General features: G+C 48.8%; 1 protein-coding gene across 2 annotated transcripts in view; it reads left to right on the forward strand.

Annotated features, from left to right (window-relative positions):
- LOC139754635 (uncharacterized) overlaps nt 1–19,761 on the forward strand; it is a 529,511-nt gene that overhangs the window by 288,218 nt on the left and 221,532 nt on the right. The window contains exon 3 of one of the 2 annotated variants that reach the window (XM_071672137.1): nt 2,353–2,499. The exons of the other annotated variant lie outside the window; for it this stretch is intronic. The gene's annotated coding sequence lies outside the window, so the exon portion shown is untranslated. The remainder of the gene's footprint in view (nt 1–2,352; nt 2,500–19,761) is intronic. 2 annotated transcript variants of the gene reach the window in all.

Raw genomic sequence — 19,761 nt, forward strand, 5'->3', positions numbered from 1 at the left:
TTTCCACACATCTCTCTTACCCTTACGTTACTTACTCGATCAAACCACCTCACACCACACATTGTCCTCAAACATCTCATTTCCAGCACATCCATCCTCCTGCGCACATCTCTATCCATAGCCCACGCCTCGCAACCATACAACATTGTTGGAACCACTATTCCCTCAAACATACCCATTTTCGCTTTCCGAGATAATGTTCTCGACTTCCACACATTTTTCAAGGCTCCCAAAATTTTCGCCCCCTCCCCCACCCTATGATCCACTTCCGCTTCCATGGTTCCATCCGCTGACAGATCCACTCCCAGATATCTAAAACACTTCACTTCCTCCAGTTTTTCTCCATTCAAACTCACCTCCCAATTGACTTGACCCTCACCCCTACTGTACCTAATAACCTTGCTCTTATTCACATTTACTCTCAACTTTCTTCTTCCACACACTTTACCAAACTCAGTCACCAGCTTCTGCAGTTTCTCACATGAATCAGCCACCAGCGCTGTATCATCAGCGAACAACAACTGACTCACTTCCCAAGCTCTCTCATCCCCAACAGACTTCATACTTGCCCCTCTTTCCAGGACTCTTGCATTTACCTCCCTTACAACCCCATCCATAAACAAATTAAACAACCATGGAGACATCACACACCCCTGCCGCAAACCTACATTCACTGAGAACCAATCACTTTCCTCTCTTCCTACACGTACACATGCCTTACATCCTCGATAAAAACTTTTCACTGCTTCTAACAACTTGCCTCCCACACCATATATTCTTAATACCTTCCACAGAGCATCTCTATCAACTCTATCATATGCCTTCTCCAGATCCATAAATGCTACATACAAATCCATTTGCTTTTCTAAGTATTTCTCACATACATTCTTCAAAGCAAACACCTGATCCACACATCCTCTACCACTTCTGAAACCGCACTGCTCTTCCCCAATCTGATGCTCTGTACATGCCTTCACCCTCTCGATCAATACCCTCCCATATAATTTACCAGGAATACTCAACAAACTTATACCTCTGTAATTTGAGCACTCACTCTTATCCCCTTTGCCTTTGTACAATGGCACTATGCACGCATTCCGCCAATCCTCAGGCACCTCACCATGAGTCATACATACATTAAATAACCTTACCAACCAGTCAACAATACAGTCACCCCCTTTTTTAATAAATTCCACTGCAATACCATCCAAACCTGCTGCCTTGCCGGCTTTCATCTTCCGCAAAGCTTTTACTACCTCTTCTCTGTTTACCAAATCATTTTCCCTAACCCTCTCACTTTGCACACCACCTCGACCAAAACACCCTATATCTGCCACTCTGTCATCAGACACATTCAACAAACCTTCAAAATACTCATTCCATATATATATATATATATATATATATATATATATATATATATATATATATATATATATATATATTCCTGTGAGTCCACGGGGAATGAAACACGATAAGATCCCAAGTGCACTTTCGTGTAATGATCACATCATCACACACACACACACACACACACACACACAATTCCCAGTTAGTGTAGAGCAGTGCGGTTCAAACAGGTATTGGCGCTACAAGGAAATGACTGTAGATTATCATGATTTAAGACCATATCTGTGGTGCCTCACACCCCAGGGTGGGAATACAGCTGCTGCTGCTGCTGCCGCCCACAGAAAAACACCGTCTTTTGTTATTTTTATTTTTCCAATGATTCAGTTTCTCTGATCTTTATCACGGGTAAAGCTGTCCTCTGGGGCATCTCGTAAGGGGGATTTATTGGTAAATCATTTATAGGTTGCGAATATTGTGGTGGTGGTGGTTAAGGTGTGTGATGGCACATATTTTACAGTGTACAACCCGTATAGTGGCCAGTGTACAACCCATATAGTGGCCAGTGTACAACCCATATAGTGGCTTGTGTTAAGGTTGGTTTGAGATTATTACTGTGTTTGTATGTCATCATGTGATGATCCTTTCTGTATATCATTATGTGATGCTTCTTTCTGTATATCATTATGTGATGACCTTTTCTGTATATCATTATGTGATGATCTTTCTGTATATCATTATGTGATGATCTTTTCTGTATATCATTATGTGATCCTTTCTGTATCATTATGTGATGACCTTTTCTGTATATCATTATGTGATCCTTTCTGTATATCATTATGTGATGACCTTTTCTGTATATCATTATGTGATGCTCCTGACTGATGATTCAGAGTTCGTAGTGGTATTATTCGTTGTGGTCGACGCAGTATTGTGTTGTGTGACCGTCTCCACGTTCACCTCAGGATATGTTTACTGATCCTGGCTCGTTATGCTCCCGTGCAGGTGAGGCTCTGACCACGGCATGTTGTGTGGGAGCTGCCTGGGCCGGCCCTGAGGTCGACACTCGTCACGCCGCCACAGGACCTGGGAGCGACCGGGACGTCTCCGGTGGAACACATCCAAGTCTCGACTGACGTAGCCTCACCTGAAGTAAGTTCCTCTGCCGTAGGCTCAGGTCCTGCGGCCCCATTAGCTCTCGTTTGGACGTGTTTGATGTCCTGGGGTCGCCGAGTGCTGGGGGGGTGTTGATGTGAGAGAGGTGTGTATGGCAGTGTAGTGTAGGGTGTGTGTGTGTGGGGTGTCCCCGTTTTATCTCGCTCACGTCCTCCCCCAGCAGACACTCTACCTGCGTGTCAGTAGGGCAGCCGGCGCCACTGACCACAGCAACATGTGCAGTGGTTTGAGGATGTGTGTTCCCAAGTCCTCAAACATCCCCCGGGGCGGGAGGTTCCTCCCCACCGGGGTGGTGGTGGCTTTGTGTGGTCGACCTACCTCCGCTCAACACTGCGTAGTTGACTTATGTAAATCACAGGTGATCACCGCCAAGGTAACGGACGGAGGCTTTTCCGTTAGTGCTTTTCAAGCATGTTGGACGTTCCTCCTGAAGCACTGTGCTGTTGTACTGTTCACTGACGAGATTAGTGGCTCGCTGTGACCCCCGTCAGCTGGCAGTGATGGCTCGCTGTGACCCCGTCAGCTGGCAGTGATGGCTCGCTGTGACCCCCCGTCAGCTGGCAGTGATGGCTCGCTGTGACCCCCCGTCAGCTGGCAGTGATGGCTCGCTGTGACCCCCGTCAGCTGGCAGTGATGGCTCGCTGTGACCCCCGTCAGCTGGCAGTGATGGCTCGCTGTGACCTCCGTCAGCTGGCAGTGATGGCTCGCTGTGACCCCGTCAGCTGGCAGTGATGGCTCGCTGTGACCCCCCGTCAGCTGGCAGTGGTGGCTCGCTGTGACCCCCGTCAGCTGGCAGTGATGGCTCGCTGTGACCCCGTCAGCTGGCAGTGATGGCTCGCTGTGACCCTTCAGCTAACAGTGACTTAAGATGTCACCTGGTCACAGGTCCCTCACTCGGGTAACCTTTTGAGGGGGAGAGATTTAAAAGCAAATCGTTTCCCACAAGTGTTGTGGAAAATTGCTGTAGTTTACTTGTAATTAGCGAAAACGAGTTTTTCTCTGCCAAAATTGAGCCTCTTAACCCTACGAAGGTTTGACCTTCCCGCCTGCACCTCCAGCCCCACCACAGGGGTCAGGTGACAGGTGACAACCCGGGGTCAGGAGTGCACCTGGGATTTGGCAGAACCTGGCGGGTTGACTTCCTCGTACATAGGAGCAGTGTTGGCTGACTGGTACCTTCCCACGTAGGGTTGACTTCCTCATACAGAGGAGCAGGATAACACTGCTGCTGGTGGTGTGTTCCGGAGGACGAGGCTGATATATTTTGATATTTTTTGCCGCAAGAGCAGTTGTTGTATTGTACACTCCTACCCATCCTGTGGGCGGTGGCGCAAATGAGGACACAGAGTGCACATGGGGGACTGGCTGGTCCTCAGTGATTGTAATACGTTATAGGTTACGTTGTGGGGCAAGTGTCGACATGGTTTGGGCAACACAGTAAATTATTCGGAAATCCACATGGTAGGTGAAGTTTACAAGAGCTTAACAACATTGATTACGTATCAAGGGTGGGCCGTTTTGATAACTGTTTCTTTCCCTGCACTTCGAAGCTTTGGAACTGTCTACCTTCTCTTGTCTTTCGCAATAACTATGACCTAGCACATTTTCAAAGACAGGTTTTTCTCTTCCTCCTCCAAAATTTGAAAAATACTTTCCCTTGTTTCTTCTTTTTCACTTTCATTATTCTCTCGGTATTACAGTAAACGCCCGGTCTTGATGTGGACATCTGTCCGTGACTGGAACATCCAACTTGAAAAGAATTCCAAAAGCACCATTTACAGTAAGCACAAGTATGATACTTCTCAAGTATCCGTGGACGACCATCGTCATGGTTTGCACGTATCTTGTGATGTTTGGTTAGAATCATCTCGGAACTCAAGTTATTTTCCGACAGTCACCTTCGTAATGTTTGGTAGGCTGTGGGAATACCTCTGTTGGCACATAGTCTCCTGAACCATATGGCTCTCCGTGCATGACTGTGGTGGTAGACGGACCCCCTTGCGTTAATTTCACCTCCCAAGCCTAAAGAATTTTGCGCATGTCCTTCCTGCAACTGTATATGTAGCCAGGTGGTGGTGCTCAGGACCAGCTGCACTGGCCAGGACGTGTTGAAAGATGCATTCAGGGAAGTGCTTTGATGATGGTTTATATTTTCAAGTCTGATAAAGACTTTGAAATTAAAGATCAGATTGTGTTCCAGTCACTCGGGTGGGCGGGACTGTGTGTGTCCGCCCGATGGAGGGATGCGATTGATTCAGTGATGCGCTGAAGATCGTGTTCCTGGTGAATACAAAGGGCGAGTCGTGGACCGGGGGGGGGGGGGGGGGGGAGGAGGCAGGTAGAGAGACTGTTGCCATGGCTGCCCCGGGTGGCTGGCTGGGTATCCGGCAAACCACGGGATGTCGAGGGGTTTGAATCCTGGCGTCGACACATGTGGGTACAGTGTTAATCAAAGTCCGGGTACAGCCATTCGTTCCTGTATTTGCTGATGATGATAATGGGTAAAATACAATGACCCTCTGGAGTGTGTGTGTGGTAACCTAACAGCAGGTCAGTTTCGCTAACATACGGAACGAGCGGGCAGCACCTACCACCCAGCTAAACCAGTACCCATCACCAGCTGCATCTGCCTAGCAACCATGACCTCCCCTTGATATATGAATCTTTATAGACAGCGGGTACTGGGCATCGTGTCTGTCACACTTATGGTCCTTGTGTTCCGACAGCGGGTGCTGAGCAGTGCGTCTCTCTGTCACAGTCATAACTCTAGTGTGGTCACCAAGTCCTGCCTCATACACAGTGCTTCAGCCACAGCACGTCACAGGTATCCATTTTATCGACCAACCCCTAGGGGTGGATGAACAGCTTGGGTTGACTGTGGACCGACTGCCGCAACCAGGATTCAAACCTATGCCCTCGACCCAGGGCGGCCCGTGAATGCTTCACGTTCAGGAACGCTGACCGCTACACCACGGGAGTCCTCTCCTTCACATGCTTTTCTTATTCGTTCAGACTCGCGGGTTTTTATGTGTTATTGCGTGTATCTCTCCTGTGTGAGTCATTATTGCCTTGCTTGGCCTTCCACTGGGGTGTGACGCGTGGCCTGAAAGGCTCCGGTGTGGGGCGGTAAGGCTATCCGGGGGAGGTTGGTGTGTCCTGACCACACCCCGGGGACACCGATGAATGCAGCCTGCATCGCCCACCTCCTCCCGGGGTACCGCTTTCCTCACCATAGCAGAGGTTACAGCTGTCACCGCTGTTGTGTTTACCTCCCCCAGCCAGGGTTCCTGCTGGGGTGTTTGCCGCTTGCCCCGCCACTGGCTTGTAGTTGGTGACCAGTCCCGTGTGGTCAGGGGAGTGGGGCAGCCGGATGCATGACACCAGGCGACCGGGTAATACTGGTAAAAAAAAAATGCCAGCGTTAGCATGTCATGCAATGGTCATGACGCGTTGTTATGTTAGATGATGTGGCCTCCAGCTAGGTAGGGTGAGGCAGCTGCTTCTGGCATACTGATGACTGACACTGTCACACTGACGTGGCATGACTGACACTCGGGGCCCAGCGGCACCGGGTGAATGTTGCGCCCCTGGCGGAATGTAATCCTAGACAGGAGGAGGAGGCAGCAAGCAAGGGTTAGTCGCAGTGATGCTGAGACCACACGGTTGTCTCCGTCCTGGGCGAGTCAACAGAAGGTTCCACGCAGCCACTCTGGTCTATCGTGACAGGAAGTGGTAGGTTGGTTGCTCCCTGGTAGATCCCGAATGTGAGGGGAGGATGGGAGGCCAGCAGCACCAGAGCTCATGAACCTGACCCAGGCGGCCGCACATGCTGCAGGAGGAACGTTGCCTGGTGTTACCCCCAGGTAGTAAGGCCGTTTGATCCTGACCTGTAGCCTGGAGGCTGCTCATATCACCTCTCACCTGTGATGTTCATTCGCCGGAGGCTGACTGGTGGTCGACAGAAGCCTTGTAGAGTGAGGGGCTGGGTCTGCATTGTATTATGTTTAATCTCCTGTTTATTTGTAAACCCCATGATCACGCCCTCTGTTGTTGCTTGTTGGAAAACTGCTATGTGGTACTGAACTGCGTGTTCGATAAGCTTTTGGAGTAAGTGTTGGCTACTCTCTCCTGGATCCGGCGTTTGTGTGCTGCAAACGGTGGTTGCTGCTTGTGGGATTTTGTTTTTTCTGTCTGTCTCTCTCTCTCTCTCTCTCTCTCTCTCTCTCTCTCTCTCTCTCTCTCTCTCTCTCTCTCTCTCTCTCTCTCTCTCTCTCTCTCCGGTGTGGAGGGAGTGGTGGTGCCTGCGTGTGTGGCAGCCAGCGCTGTCACTCACAAGGTCACCAGTTTTTTGTGAGTTGAGTGCGAGGCTGGAGGCGTGTGTCCTTCCCTCCGGCCAGGCAGAGCGGACCAGCTCTGGCCGTAGTGGACACCAGGTGGCAGCCCCAGGCCCGCATGAACCTCTGCAGCGTTACTGCTGACTTCCCTCTGTCTCCACGCTGCACATAGTGGTGGCATGATACTTTAGTCATGGCATAGCCCCCCCAGAACCTTCCGTGTTGCATAGCTCTCTGTACGTCTTGTGGTAGGCATGTAGACCACATGACAGGCGACAGAACGTGGTGAAAGTCTCCTCAGGTGTTGGACGTGAAGGTGGGTCCTGGTGGTGGTTGTCGCGCCTCACCTGTGGTAGGAGATCCGTCAGTCGTATGTGTGGTAATTGATGCCGGAGGCTGACAGACTGATGTTAAGGTGTGGAGCGGGAGAAGCAGTTTACAGGTGGCGGGTAATCATACGGAGTTATGCCACAAGAAACAGTTTCACCGTTGATGAATATACTCTGGAGTGCTGAAGGGAACGTGTGGCGAAACTAGCGTCGGTGTTGCTCCCCGTACCACCGTCAGGATACTGGTGATTACTGAGAAGTTGGGGGAGGGAGGCAGGCAGGCCGCTTCAGTAAGGTGTGACTCTGAGGAAGACAGGGTGTGAATGTGTGTGAGTGGTGATACAAGAGAGAAAACACACAATACATTTCTTCCTGTACACATTTCATACGAAGGATCGTACATACCTGCGGGTCTCTGAGAAGCGGCACACAGGTGACAGATGGAAGGACGATGAACAGAGGAAGCCCCAGGAACCACTGACCCGGAGATCACCGTCGACATGAAAGACCCAAGTGATCACAGTTGATACACAGCCATGCCCGTGGTGCACCTGGGTCACCGTCATCACAACATGACACTTGGAGAAGACCATCGACAGACCCGCCAATGTAATACCTCTCGACCTCTGTGAATGGCATACCACTCCAGCTAGCGTGGGACCTCCACTGTATGCAACACTCCACATTAAGATAAAAGCCTCTGCTTTAACATGGCATGGCAACCTTGATCTTCAGTTACTCGTAGATTTACATCACGTACTTGAAAATACTTATATCTGTACGTACATCATCTGGCATTCCCTAATGTGAGAGAACTACCATCTTGTGGTGGGCGTGCCTGACCAGTGTTCTGCACCGAGACCCGGGTGTAGCAACCTCCACAGTATACAACCACACCCACACTCCATACAACTTCCTAACTACAAATTCTTGCCTTACCATATGTCTTGCCCTACGATTGTTACGAAGGTCTTCTACCATCGCACCCTTGTTCAATCAGGCTGTTTGAGTCCGCGGGCCATCGGCCTGCGTTAACCACAAGGTCTGGCGCAGTGTAGATCCATTTTCAAGCCTTTGAATGCCTTCTCTGGGGAGTCTCAGTGTTTCTAATGGCTGCAGGCGACGTAGTAAACAATTGCGCGGCCCGTGTGATTACACTGGTTTTCTCCTCGTAGTTAAGTTGTACTTATCTCTTTCACTGTCGACAATATAAAGGCGTCCGAGCCGTTGGGAACAGTCGGGAAATCGTATTACGAATCGTAACTTTCAGGATTGTGCGAGTATGAACGATGGCGTAACTTGTTTGTGCTCTGGAGAGTATAGACTCAGGGCCGTCACTTACCCACTGGGAGTTGGGATTTTTCAACAGCGTCATTACGGGCTGTGGAGGCTCTTTGCGCACTTTCTAAAACTGTGTAGTTTCACCCTGCCAGCAAGGGAGTATGTCAGCTCACGGCTGTGTTACCTTCAGCTGGGAGAACAGTTTTTTGAAGAACGTCAACATTGCTTTTCCCTCTCTCACTCGTCTTGAAGGTCCTTAGTATCCAGCCCACCGCTCGCTACCTGACACCCGGTGTCCGTAGCCTGCCACCCGCCACCCAGCGCCCGTTGCCTGCCACCCGCCACCCAGCGCCCGTTGCCTGCCACCCGCCACTCGTCCCCTCATCTCAGGCGTATCATGGCCTGAGAGGCAGCAGGTGACGCTCATTGAAGACCTCTTTTGAATATTTAACATCAGTTGGTGGTTATTGCCGCGAGGACCTGGGTATGTTGTGTCAAGGTCAGCACCCGCTGCTTCACACACACACACACACACACACACACACACACACACACACACACACGCTCATGTTTCTGTCTTTTCTATCTGCCTAACACACACGTGGGATGCTGGCATCCACAGCACAAACACACACACACTCACACACACACTCGCTATCTCACTCATAACTCTCCACAACATGTATCATCTCACATAAAACTCCACAACATATATCATCTCACACATAACACTCCACAACATGTATCATCTCACACATAACACTCCACAACATGTATCATCTCACACATAACACTCCACAACATGTATCATCTCACACATAACACTCCACAACATGTATCATCTCACACATAACACTCCACAACATGTATCATCTCACACATAACACTCCACAACATGTATCATCTCACACATAACACTCCACAACATGTATCATCTCACACATAACACTCCACAACATGTATCATCTCACACATAACACTCCACAACATGTATCATCTCACACATAACACTCCACAACATGTATCATCTCACACATAACACTCCACAACATGTATCATCTCACACATAACACTCCACAACATGTATCATCTCACACATAACACTCCACAACATGTATCATCTCACACATAACACTCCACAACATGTATCATCTCACACATAACACTCCACATCATGTATCATCTCACACATAACACTCCACAACATGTATCATCTCACACATAACACTCAACAACATGTATCATCTCACACATAACACTCCACAACATGTATCATCTCACACATAACACTCCACAACATGTATCATCTCACACATAACACTCCACAACATGTATCATCTCACACATAACACTCCACAACATGTATCATCTCACACATAACACTCCACAACATGTATCATCTCACACATACCACTCCACAACATGTATCATCTCACACATAACACTCCACAACATGTATCATCTCACACATAACACTCCACAACATGTATCATCTCACACATAACACTCCACAACATGTATCATCTCACACATAACACTCCACAACATGTATCATCTCACACATAACACTCCACAACATGTATCATCTCACACATAACACTCCACAACATGTATCATCTCACACATAACACTCCACAACATGTATCATCTCACACATAACACTCCACAACATGTATCATCTCACATATAACACTCCACAACATGTATCATCTCACACATAACACTCCACAACATGTATCATCTCACACATAATGGACGGCCATCACAGTGTGGGGGGGGGGGGGTGAGATTCCTGCCTGTCAGTGACGCTCGCCAGCCGTCACTGGTGAAGCGCTCGTTGCCAGTGAGTACATCAGTGTTTCATACTCGTTATCTCCAGGAATTAACAGCTTCAGTAATGCATTTGAATGCACCTGACAGCAGGATTGATCATCTTTCCCCCTTCCGTCTGAACCAAGACAGTGTGGTACCGTGTTGAATATCATGCGCCTCACCACAATAACATTTAACATTGTCTGTCTCTTTCTCAAAACTTATATAATCCACGTTCTCATCCAGTTAATGAATGCTCAAGAGATGGAGGCTTCAAGAGTCTAGACACTTCCCTCCCAACCCCACATATCACACACACACACACACACACACACACACACACACACACACACACACACACACACACACGCACACACCCCGTCTAAACCAGTTTGTGAATATTTTTTCCCCCCACGAGGTGATTTCCCTGTGATCTCTATTGTGCAGACAGACTTGGCTTTACCAGGTGAGGGTCAAGTTGGTTATGTGGCTCATGGCGTTGGCTGTCATGTTTACCGCAGTCCATGAGCGCGGGGTTGGCTGGTTATGTGTTACTGTGGTGGGCGTGGATCTACTTCCTCACGTGTGTGCGCGAAATACGCATCATATTGTATTGGTTGTGGTGTACACACACTACTCTACTGGGTAGGTAGTACACACCCTATTGTACTGGGTTGGTAGTACACACCCTACTGTACTGGGTTGGTAGTACACACCCTACTGTACTGGGTGGGTAGTACACACCCTACTGTACTGGGTAGGTAGTACACACCTTACTGTAATGGGTGGGTAGTACACACCCTACTGTACTGTGTGGGTAGTACACACCCTACTGTACTGGGTGGGTAGTATACACCCTACTGTATTAGGTGGGTAGTACACACACCGTACTGTACTGGTTGGGCAGTATACACCCTACTGTACTGGCTGGGTTGTACACGCCCTACTGTACTGGTTAGGTAGTACACACCCTACTGTACTGGTTGGGTAGTACACGCCCTACTGTACTGGGTGGGTAGTATACACCCTACTGTACTGGGTTGGTAGTACACACCCTACTGTATTAGGTGGGTAGTACACACACCCTACTGTACTGGTTGGGCAGTATACACCCTACTGTACTGGCTGGGTTGTACACGCCCTACTGTACTGGTTAGGTAGTACACACCCTACTGTACTGGTTGGGTAGTACACGCCCTACTGTACTGGGTGGGTAGTACACGCCCTACTGTACTAGGTGGGTAGTATACACCCGACTGTACTGGATGGGTAGTACGCACCCTACTGTACTGGATGGGGAACAGTGTGCAATTCCTGTTACATGGGACACTAGTGCAGTCTGCATACATACATATATACCTTGAAGCTTTTTACGTCGACGTGTTTACATGCATAGTGAGGCTTTTGTTAGGGCAAGTCTTCTCAGATGCAAGTGGGTCAATAAGCCTTAATGATACGTAACGCCAGGCAAGTGGCGCTCACGGGTGAAGAAGACACTCCTTAGATATTTCATGTCGTATTATTCAATCCCTCTTCGTTGGCTGACTCATGGGAGATGTCAGGCGGGCGGCGGTGATGGCCGCCACCCAGCTACCGCAGGAGGATGTGTTCTGTAAAGAGGTGAGGAGGCGGAGGGGATAGAGGGTTGCTGGCGGAGGGAAGGAAGTGGGATGTGTAAGAGGAGGAAGCCGAGTGACGTTGCGTCGGTGAGGTGCGGTGAGTGACGGCTGCGTGGACGTGTGATCGGAGGAGGAGCGGCAGGAAAGGCCAGATGTAGGGGAGTGCTGGGTAGAGGGGGGGGGGGGGGTGAAGCTGCTCTTGATGGCGTAGTTAGGTCGCCGGAAGCCGGTGGAAGGGCCAATATCAGACCCCAGGTGGGGGACCACTCCATGACGCAGGTGGGAGGTCTCAAGGGGGCAGGTGGGTATCATTGAAGGTCCGGACCACTTACTGCAAGATGCAGGTGGACGTCGGCAGAGGGTCACTGCAAGACGCAGGTGGACGTCGGTAGAGGGTCACTGCAAGACGCAGGTGGACGTCGGTAGAGGGTCACTGCAAGACGCAGGTGGACGTCGGTAGAGGGTCACTGCAAGACGCAGGTGGAGGGTCTCCAGGAGCTAGGTGGAAGAGAAGTTAATGGAGCGAACGACGAGGGGGAGACATGGAGAGAAAAGTGAGAGGAGACAGAGGGAGTACATACCTGGGCAAGGTTGAGGGAGGTAGAGCAGTGATGGGGTTAGAGGAAGGTAGGTGGGTCATGGAGAATAGGACACTGCCATACGAGGGAAGTAGGTCAGAGTTTAGGAAGGTCGATATAGGGTAGAAGGATGGGGTGAGGGAGAGAAAAACTAAGTTGGACGGAAGGACTGTTGGAGAGATGGAAGAAAGAGAGGTAGGATGGGAGGAAGGAAGGATGATTGGAGGGAGGAAGCATTGAGGATGTAAGGGAGTTGCAGTGGTGTGTGATGCATTATATGTGTCGGGGTCTGCCGTACATCACATTACCATCCGTCGTACCCCCCTTTAGTATATTACTGTTGTCTTTGTGAACCAACACACAATCTGCGCTGTTTGTGCTGCATCTTCGCTGTCTGTGCTACATCTTCGCTGTCTGTGCTACATCTGTAGCTGGACCATCCTGGAAGGTATGGTTTCCAACTCTCATTTCGGAAATAACACCCTGCTGGCACGACAGGCAAGCAAGTCTTCGTAAAAACTACCACCGAAATCCAAGGATGAGGTGCACGGTAGAGGTCTCAGTGCACTGGACGAGCGCCCAGAAAGTGGGTTACTACGTAGGTCTGCGGCTTCCAACAGCTCGGTCCCTGGTTGTGGGGGAAGAAGACCCCCCGAAGACTTCACCAGGTGTTTACTGGTTGTGACCAGTTTATATGGATGTTGTGGATGAGAACAGTTTAGTAATGAGTAATATACATCGTACCAGGACAAGCAGTTTGGGAACTTTGGACGTGATTGATCCGTTGTTTACTCTTTTTCTTAAACGCCGTGACTCCTTTTATGAGACTCCCACTGCGCCCTGGAAGTCAACCACGTCCAGCGGCAGGTGAGTGTAAAGCAGCAAGTGCTCGGTGTCTCCGGTATGGGAGTCGCTTCATCTTGGGCGTGAGAATTACGGTGATGTGTTGAAGAGTTAGGCGGTGTCCTGAGCCCCAGTCGTCAAGTTATGACCCTTCTTTGTCTGGGGAGTGTGGTTTCAGGTGGGTGTACGTCCCGTGGAAATGGAGTTTCAGACTGAGTGAGTAATTTCGGTGTGAAGGTGTTTGTCATTGTGGTGTTTTCTGTAGTTGAAGAGGTGGGTGGGTGGGGGATTGCCTGTGAGTACAGGTGGCTGAAGTGTAAGGCTGGGATGAGTACTGTATACCTCCATGGAGGTTGATGGGTGGTCATGAAGGGGTTCACATGACAGGGGAGGTCAGTGCTGTTGCATGTAATCGGATGCCGACCATGTTGAGTCGGGTTTGTATTGGAAGTATCTTAATTTCATTGTGCCGGTGTTGAATGTTTGTGATTGCTTGGCAGCCGGTGATTGTTCTGAGTGGATTAGTTGGTGCGGATTGTAATTGTGATATGTGGTCGACCAGACAGGTAAGGCGTAGCTTAGATTGGAGCGGATATATTATCTGTTGTGAACACCGGGGGATTCTTTGGCTTGTCGCAAACTGGTGCCAGTAGGTATTCTGAAGGCATATAGTCCGTGTATGGCCCTTTTCTGTGTATTGTGTGTGGTGTTAGAATGAATGTCATGCGTGTGTCGTACGTCGTGGCCGTATGTATGGTTGGTGTCGTACGTCGTGGCCGTATGTATGGTTGGTGTCGCACGTTGTGGTCGGTATGGTTGGTGTCGCACGTTGTGGTCGGTATGGTTGGTGTCTTACGTTGTGGCCGGTATGGTTGGTGTCGTACGTTGTGGCCGGTATGGTTGGTGTCGTACGTTGTGGCCGGTATGGTTGGTGTCGTCCGTTGTGGCCGGTATGGTTGGTGTCGTACGTTGTGGCCGGTATGGTTGGTGTCGTACGTTGTGGCCGGTATGGTTGGTGTCGTACGTTGTGGCCGGTATGGTTGGTGTCGTACGTCGTGGCCGTATGTATGGTTGGTGTCGTACGTCGTGGCCGTATGTATGGTTGGTGTCGTACGTTGTGGCCGGTGTGGTTGGTGTCTCGTCCATTGGGAGTGGTTGACCCTCCAGGATGGTGTTGGATTCGCGTCTCGTGGTTGGATGTCTGGAGGGTTGCAGACCTTCTCTTCCATGCAAGCCAGAGTTCTAATTGCGTTAAGGAGCGTTGCATGTTCGTTGTGGCATGTGTGGTGTTACAGTGTTGTGATGTGCGTGTGTTGTTATGTCCTTGTGTAATGCTGGGGTGTTGTGATGTCCTTGTTTAGTGCTGGGGTGTTGTGATATGTTTGTGTTGTGCTGGGGTGTTGTGATATGTTTGTGTTGTGCTGGGGTGTTGTGATGTGTTCATACAGTGCTGGGGTGTTGTGATATGTTTGTGTTGTGCTGGGGTGTTGTGATGTGTTCATACAGTGCTGGGGTGTTGGGACGTGTTCATGCAGTGCTGGGGTGTTGTGATGTCCTTGTTTAGTGCTGGGGTGTTGTGATATGTTTGTGTTGTGCTGGGGTGTTGTGATGTGTTCATGCAGTGCTGGGGTGTTGTGACGTGTTCATGCAGTGCTGGGGTGTTGTGATATGTTTGTGTTGTGCTGGGGTGTTGTGATGTGTTCATGAAGTGCTGGGGGTTGTATGAGTGAAGTAAGCGTTCTAATCTAGCGTTGTGACGCATCGTCTGATGCCACGTACAGCAGTAACAAGTTGACCTGTCACACACTGCTGATTATCCTGGACGCGAGGGAGTGTGTCTTCCAATTGTGGTTCGCTCTGAAGGTAGTTGAGGGCGTATACCTCCCTACCTGGTCCTCCCCACTCTTATGCATCACCAAGGACGGTGCCTGTTTTATGTAATGATTCTTTCTCACTCTCGTTGATAGATCAGGCGTCCATCAGCGATTTTCACTCGTCCATCGGCGATTTTCCCAAAAAGATTGATAATCCGCAGTTGTGATTCTCTCTCTCTCTCTCTCTCTCTCTCTCTCTCTCTCTCTCTCTCTCTCTCTCTCTCTCTCTCTCTCTCTCTCTCTCTCCCAAACACCCCGGAAAATTAAAGGAAGAACAAGATAGTCCGAGATGGTGGGAGGGGAGGATTGATCAGGCCTCCGTCACAGGCGACCATCATGTGCTCGATTAGGGCATCCGTCTCCAGCCGGGGAGGAGGAGGAGACAGGTGTTAGGCTGGGTCGGTCTGTGGGGCTGCGGTGGTGCGCGTTAGCAGGCTCCTGCTGCCGCCCTCAAGTGTTGCTGGTACTGGCGGTTGCTGCCTGGTATGGTCGCCACTCCCTGTGGTGTATGGTGGGCGTTGTGGCGCTACCAGCACCGCCTCCGCTATCTTTGAGTCAGGAGATCGCTAGATGTAGCAGTGTTCTTCAGTCGTTCTGATCCACCAGCCAGGCTGGCCGTACCTCTTACTCGCGCGTCCTCTGGTGAACACCCACTCGAACCTCGCGCCAACAATGGAAGCTGTTAACGTTCCTTCACTGACCTACTCACACACGATGTTTCTCGTCGTCTGCTGAAACATCTCTGTACGTGGACGACACGAGTGTCTCACCCGACTGTTCCGTGCTGCGCTGTGTGCATACAAGGCTACTTCATAGATACGATGATTTTCAGGAACTGTTCGTGCCATTTTCTGTTTTACGAAGTGAAAGCGGGTGAAGTAGAACACACACAAAACGTTTTCATTTTGGTGATATTCTCATGATATTATTATTTTTATTTTTTATTATACTTTGTCGCTGTCTCCCGCGTTTGCGAGGTAGCGCAAGGAAACAGACGAAAGAAATGGCCCAACCCCCCCCATACACATGTATATACATACGTCCACACACGCAAATATACATACCTACACAGCTTTCCATGGTTTACCCCAGACGCTTCACATGCCTTGATTCAATCCACTGACAGCACGTCAACCCCGGTATACCACATCGCTCCAATTCACTCTATTCCTTGCCCTCCTTTCACCCTACTGCATGTTCAGGCCCCGATCACACAAAATCTTTTTCACTCCATCTTTCCACCTCCAATTTGGTCTCCCTCTTCTCCTCGTTCCCTCCACCTCCGACACATATATCCTCTTGGTCAGTCTTTCCTCACTCATTCTCTCCATGTGCCCAAACCACTTCAAAACACCCTCTTCTGCTCTCTCAACCACGCTCTTTTTATTTCCACATATCTCTCTTACCCTTACGTTACTCACTCGATCAAACCACCTCACACCACACATTGTCCTCAAACATCTCATTTCCAGCACATCCATCCTCCTGCGCACAACTCTATCCATAGCCCACGCCTCGCAACCATACAACATTGTTGGAACCACTATTCCTTCAAACATACCCATTTTTGCTTTCCGAGATAATGTTCTCGACTTCCACACATTCTTCAAGGCCCCCAGAATTTTCGCCCCCTCCCCCACCCTATGATCCACTTCCGCTTCCATGGTTCCATCCGCTGCCAGATCCACTCCCAGATATCTAAAACACTTCACTTCCTCCAGTTTTTCTCCATTCAAACTCACCTCCCAATTGACTTGACCCTCAACCCTACTGTACCTAATAACCTTGCTCTTATTCACATTTATATACATATATATACATATATATCTTTTTTCTTTTAAACTATCCGCCATTTCCCGCATTAGCGAGGTAGCGTTAAGAACAGAGGACTGGGCCTTTGTGGAATATCCTCACCTGGCCCCCCTCTGTTCCTTCTTTTGGAAAATTAAAAAAAGAAAAAAAAAAAGAAAACGAGATGGGAGGATTTCCAGCCTTCCGCTCCCTCCCCTTTTAGTCGCCTTCTACGACACGCAGGGAATACGTGGGAAGTATTCTTCATCCCTATCCCCAGGGATATATATATATATATATATATATATATATATATATATATATATATATATATATATATATATATATATATATATATATATATATATTCCTATGAGTCTACGGGGAAAATGAAACACGATAAGTTCCCAAGTGCACTTTCGTGTGATAATCACGTCATCAGGGGAGACACAAGAGAGAAACATAAGTCAGTAAATATACATCGAAGAGACGAAGCTTTATTCTGCTTTTCATTCCAGACCAACAGGACACGGCCAGTACATGTCCCACGCATTATGACATTCTATGTGATAGGCTTTTAAGCTAACAGGAAGGATGAAGCTTTTAGCACGTGACACGTTAGATTTGGTAACGGTCAATCCTCGTGTGGCTGGTGGCCTCACAAGAAAGTGTGGGAAGCAGCACCCAGCCGCGTGTCATGCGTCCAAGCCATGATGAAAAGGAGTACATGCTGGTGGCTCACGAGGACAATGGCCCATATAACACCTGTTGAACAGGTGCAAAACTATTGATGGAGATTGTAGAACACACACACACACACACACACACACACACACACACACACACACACACACACACACACATTGGTGTAGTGGTTAGAGTTATTGACCTTGAGTCACTAAGGGCCTGTCTGGGTTCGAATCCTGGGAGCGGCATTCGCACCACATCCAACTCAGGTGTTCATCCTTATCCCGTTTCTAGTCGATGAATGGGTATCTGCCTTAGGCAGGTGTGTGTGTGTCTGTGTGTGTGTGTGTGTGTGTGTGTACATACATATAGGAGTAAAGGCATGGTGCGTATGTACAAGGTAGAGATGGAGCAACACAAGTGTACAACTCTCCGTGTAAGAAATAAACAATAATGACACACAGGCAACATGCACGTGCGTGTGACCGATGATGTAAATATTTTCCCATTAAACGCAATGCAAAAATAAGTCACGTTGTGCAGAATTGCCCAAATGTGTTTGCTATTGTTCAGTTGCTGTAATAAATCAATTTAAAGGAGTGGTGTGCAGCAGTTGGCCAGTTAAGATGTGGGGTCTTGCCCGGCGTGAGTTAGTGCGCTGCTCTCTCTCTCTCTCTCTCTCTCTCTCTCTCTCTCTCTCTCTCTCTCTCTCTCTCTCTCTCTCTCTCTCTCTCTCTCTCTCTCTCTCTCTCTCTCTCTCTCCCAAGATGGAAGAGGAGCTCTGGCGTCATGATGTTCGTAATTGTTTATTTTAGAGATGATTACATGATAGAGTTCAGGAGTCGGTACATTGAATCATCATGCCAGACGTGTGGTGTGTGGGGGTGTTGATCGTGTGGTGAGGAACCTTGCTGGACGTACATGAGAACACTTGTTGTTGTGAAAGATTCCCCTGTGTGGCCGCTTGTCTTGCCCTTCACGGGGCTGTGTCACCATTTTACCAAGCGTTGTGTTCGAAGATGTACTCTCTCTTGTTCCTCTTGGTGCGTGGCTGTGCTTATCTGTTTGATGGATCATATCACGCTGCAAGTCAGTCAGATTAAAGCGCTTGGTAATGGCTGTGTGTGTGTGTGTGTGTGTGTGTGTGTGGGTATTGTTTACTTAGATGTACCTACCTCACCTTCCTACCAATGAGAGTCATGAGATTTTGGTTCATCAGTGAGTGTTACCAGTTTTACCGCTTCTCATGTTGACTGGGTTACGTTACTTAATTGTATTTGGATTGGGTACTTCAGGAAATAATGCTTTGGTAGCTTTTTATGTAAAAATTTCTTGTGTAGAATTTGTAACCAGACTTCAATTGAGTTAGAAATTGGTAAATTGGTTTCCGAAGTGGTAAAGGATGTATGGATCAGGCGTTTGCTTTGAAGAATGTGAGAAATACTTAGAAAAACAAATGAATTTGTATGGAGCATTTATGGATCTAGAGAAGTCATATGATAGAGTTGTTAGAGATAATCTGTGGAAGGTTTTTAAGAGTATATTGTGTAAAAGGTAAGCTGCTAGAAGCAGTGAAAAGTTTTTACCAAGGATGTAAAGCGTATGTACGAGGAGGAAGAGAGGAAAGTAATTGGTTCCAGTGAATGTCGGTTTGCGGCAGGGGTGTGTGATGTCTCCATGGTTGTTTAATTTGTTATGGATGGGGTGGTGAGGGAGGTAAATGCAAGATTTTTGGAGAGAGAGGAAAGTATGCAGTCTGTTGTGGATGAGTGGGCCTGGGAAGTGAGTCAGTTGTTGTTCGCCCATGATACAGCTCTAGTGGCTGATTCGTGTGAGAAAATGCAGAGGGTGGTGACTAAGTTTGGAAAAGTGTGTGAAATGAGAAAGTTAAGAGTAAATGTGAAAAAGAGCAGTAGGGTTGAGCGACAAGGTAATTGGGAGGTAAGTGTGAATGGAGAAAAACTGGAGGAAGTGAAGTGTTTTAGATATCTGGGAGTGGACTTAGCAGCGGATGGAACCATGGAAGCGGAAGTGAGTCACAGGGTGGGGGAGGGGAAAAGGTTGTGGGAGCGATGAAGAATGTGTGGAAG

This window comes from Panulirus ornatus, chromosome 17 (assembly GCF_036320965.1).
Source record: "Panulirus ornatus isolate Po-2019 chromosome 17, ASM3632096v1, whole genome shotgun sequence".
NCBI classification, from domain to species: Eukaryota; Metazoa; Arthropoda; class Malacostraca; order Decapoda; family Palinuridae; genus Panulirus; species Panulirus ornatus.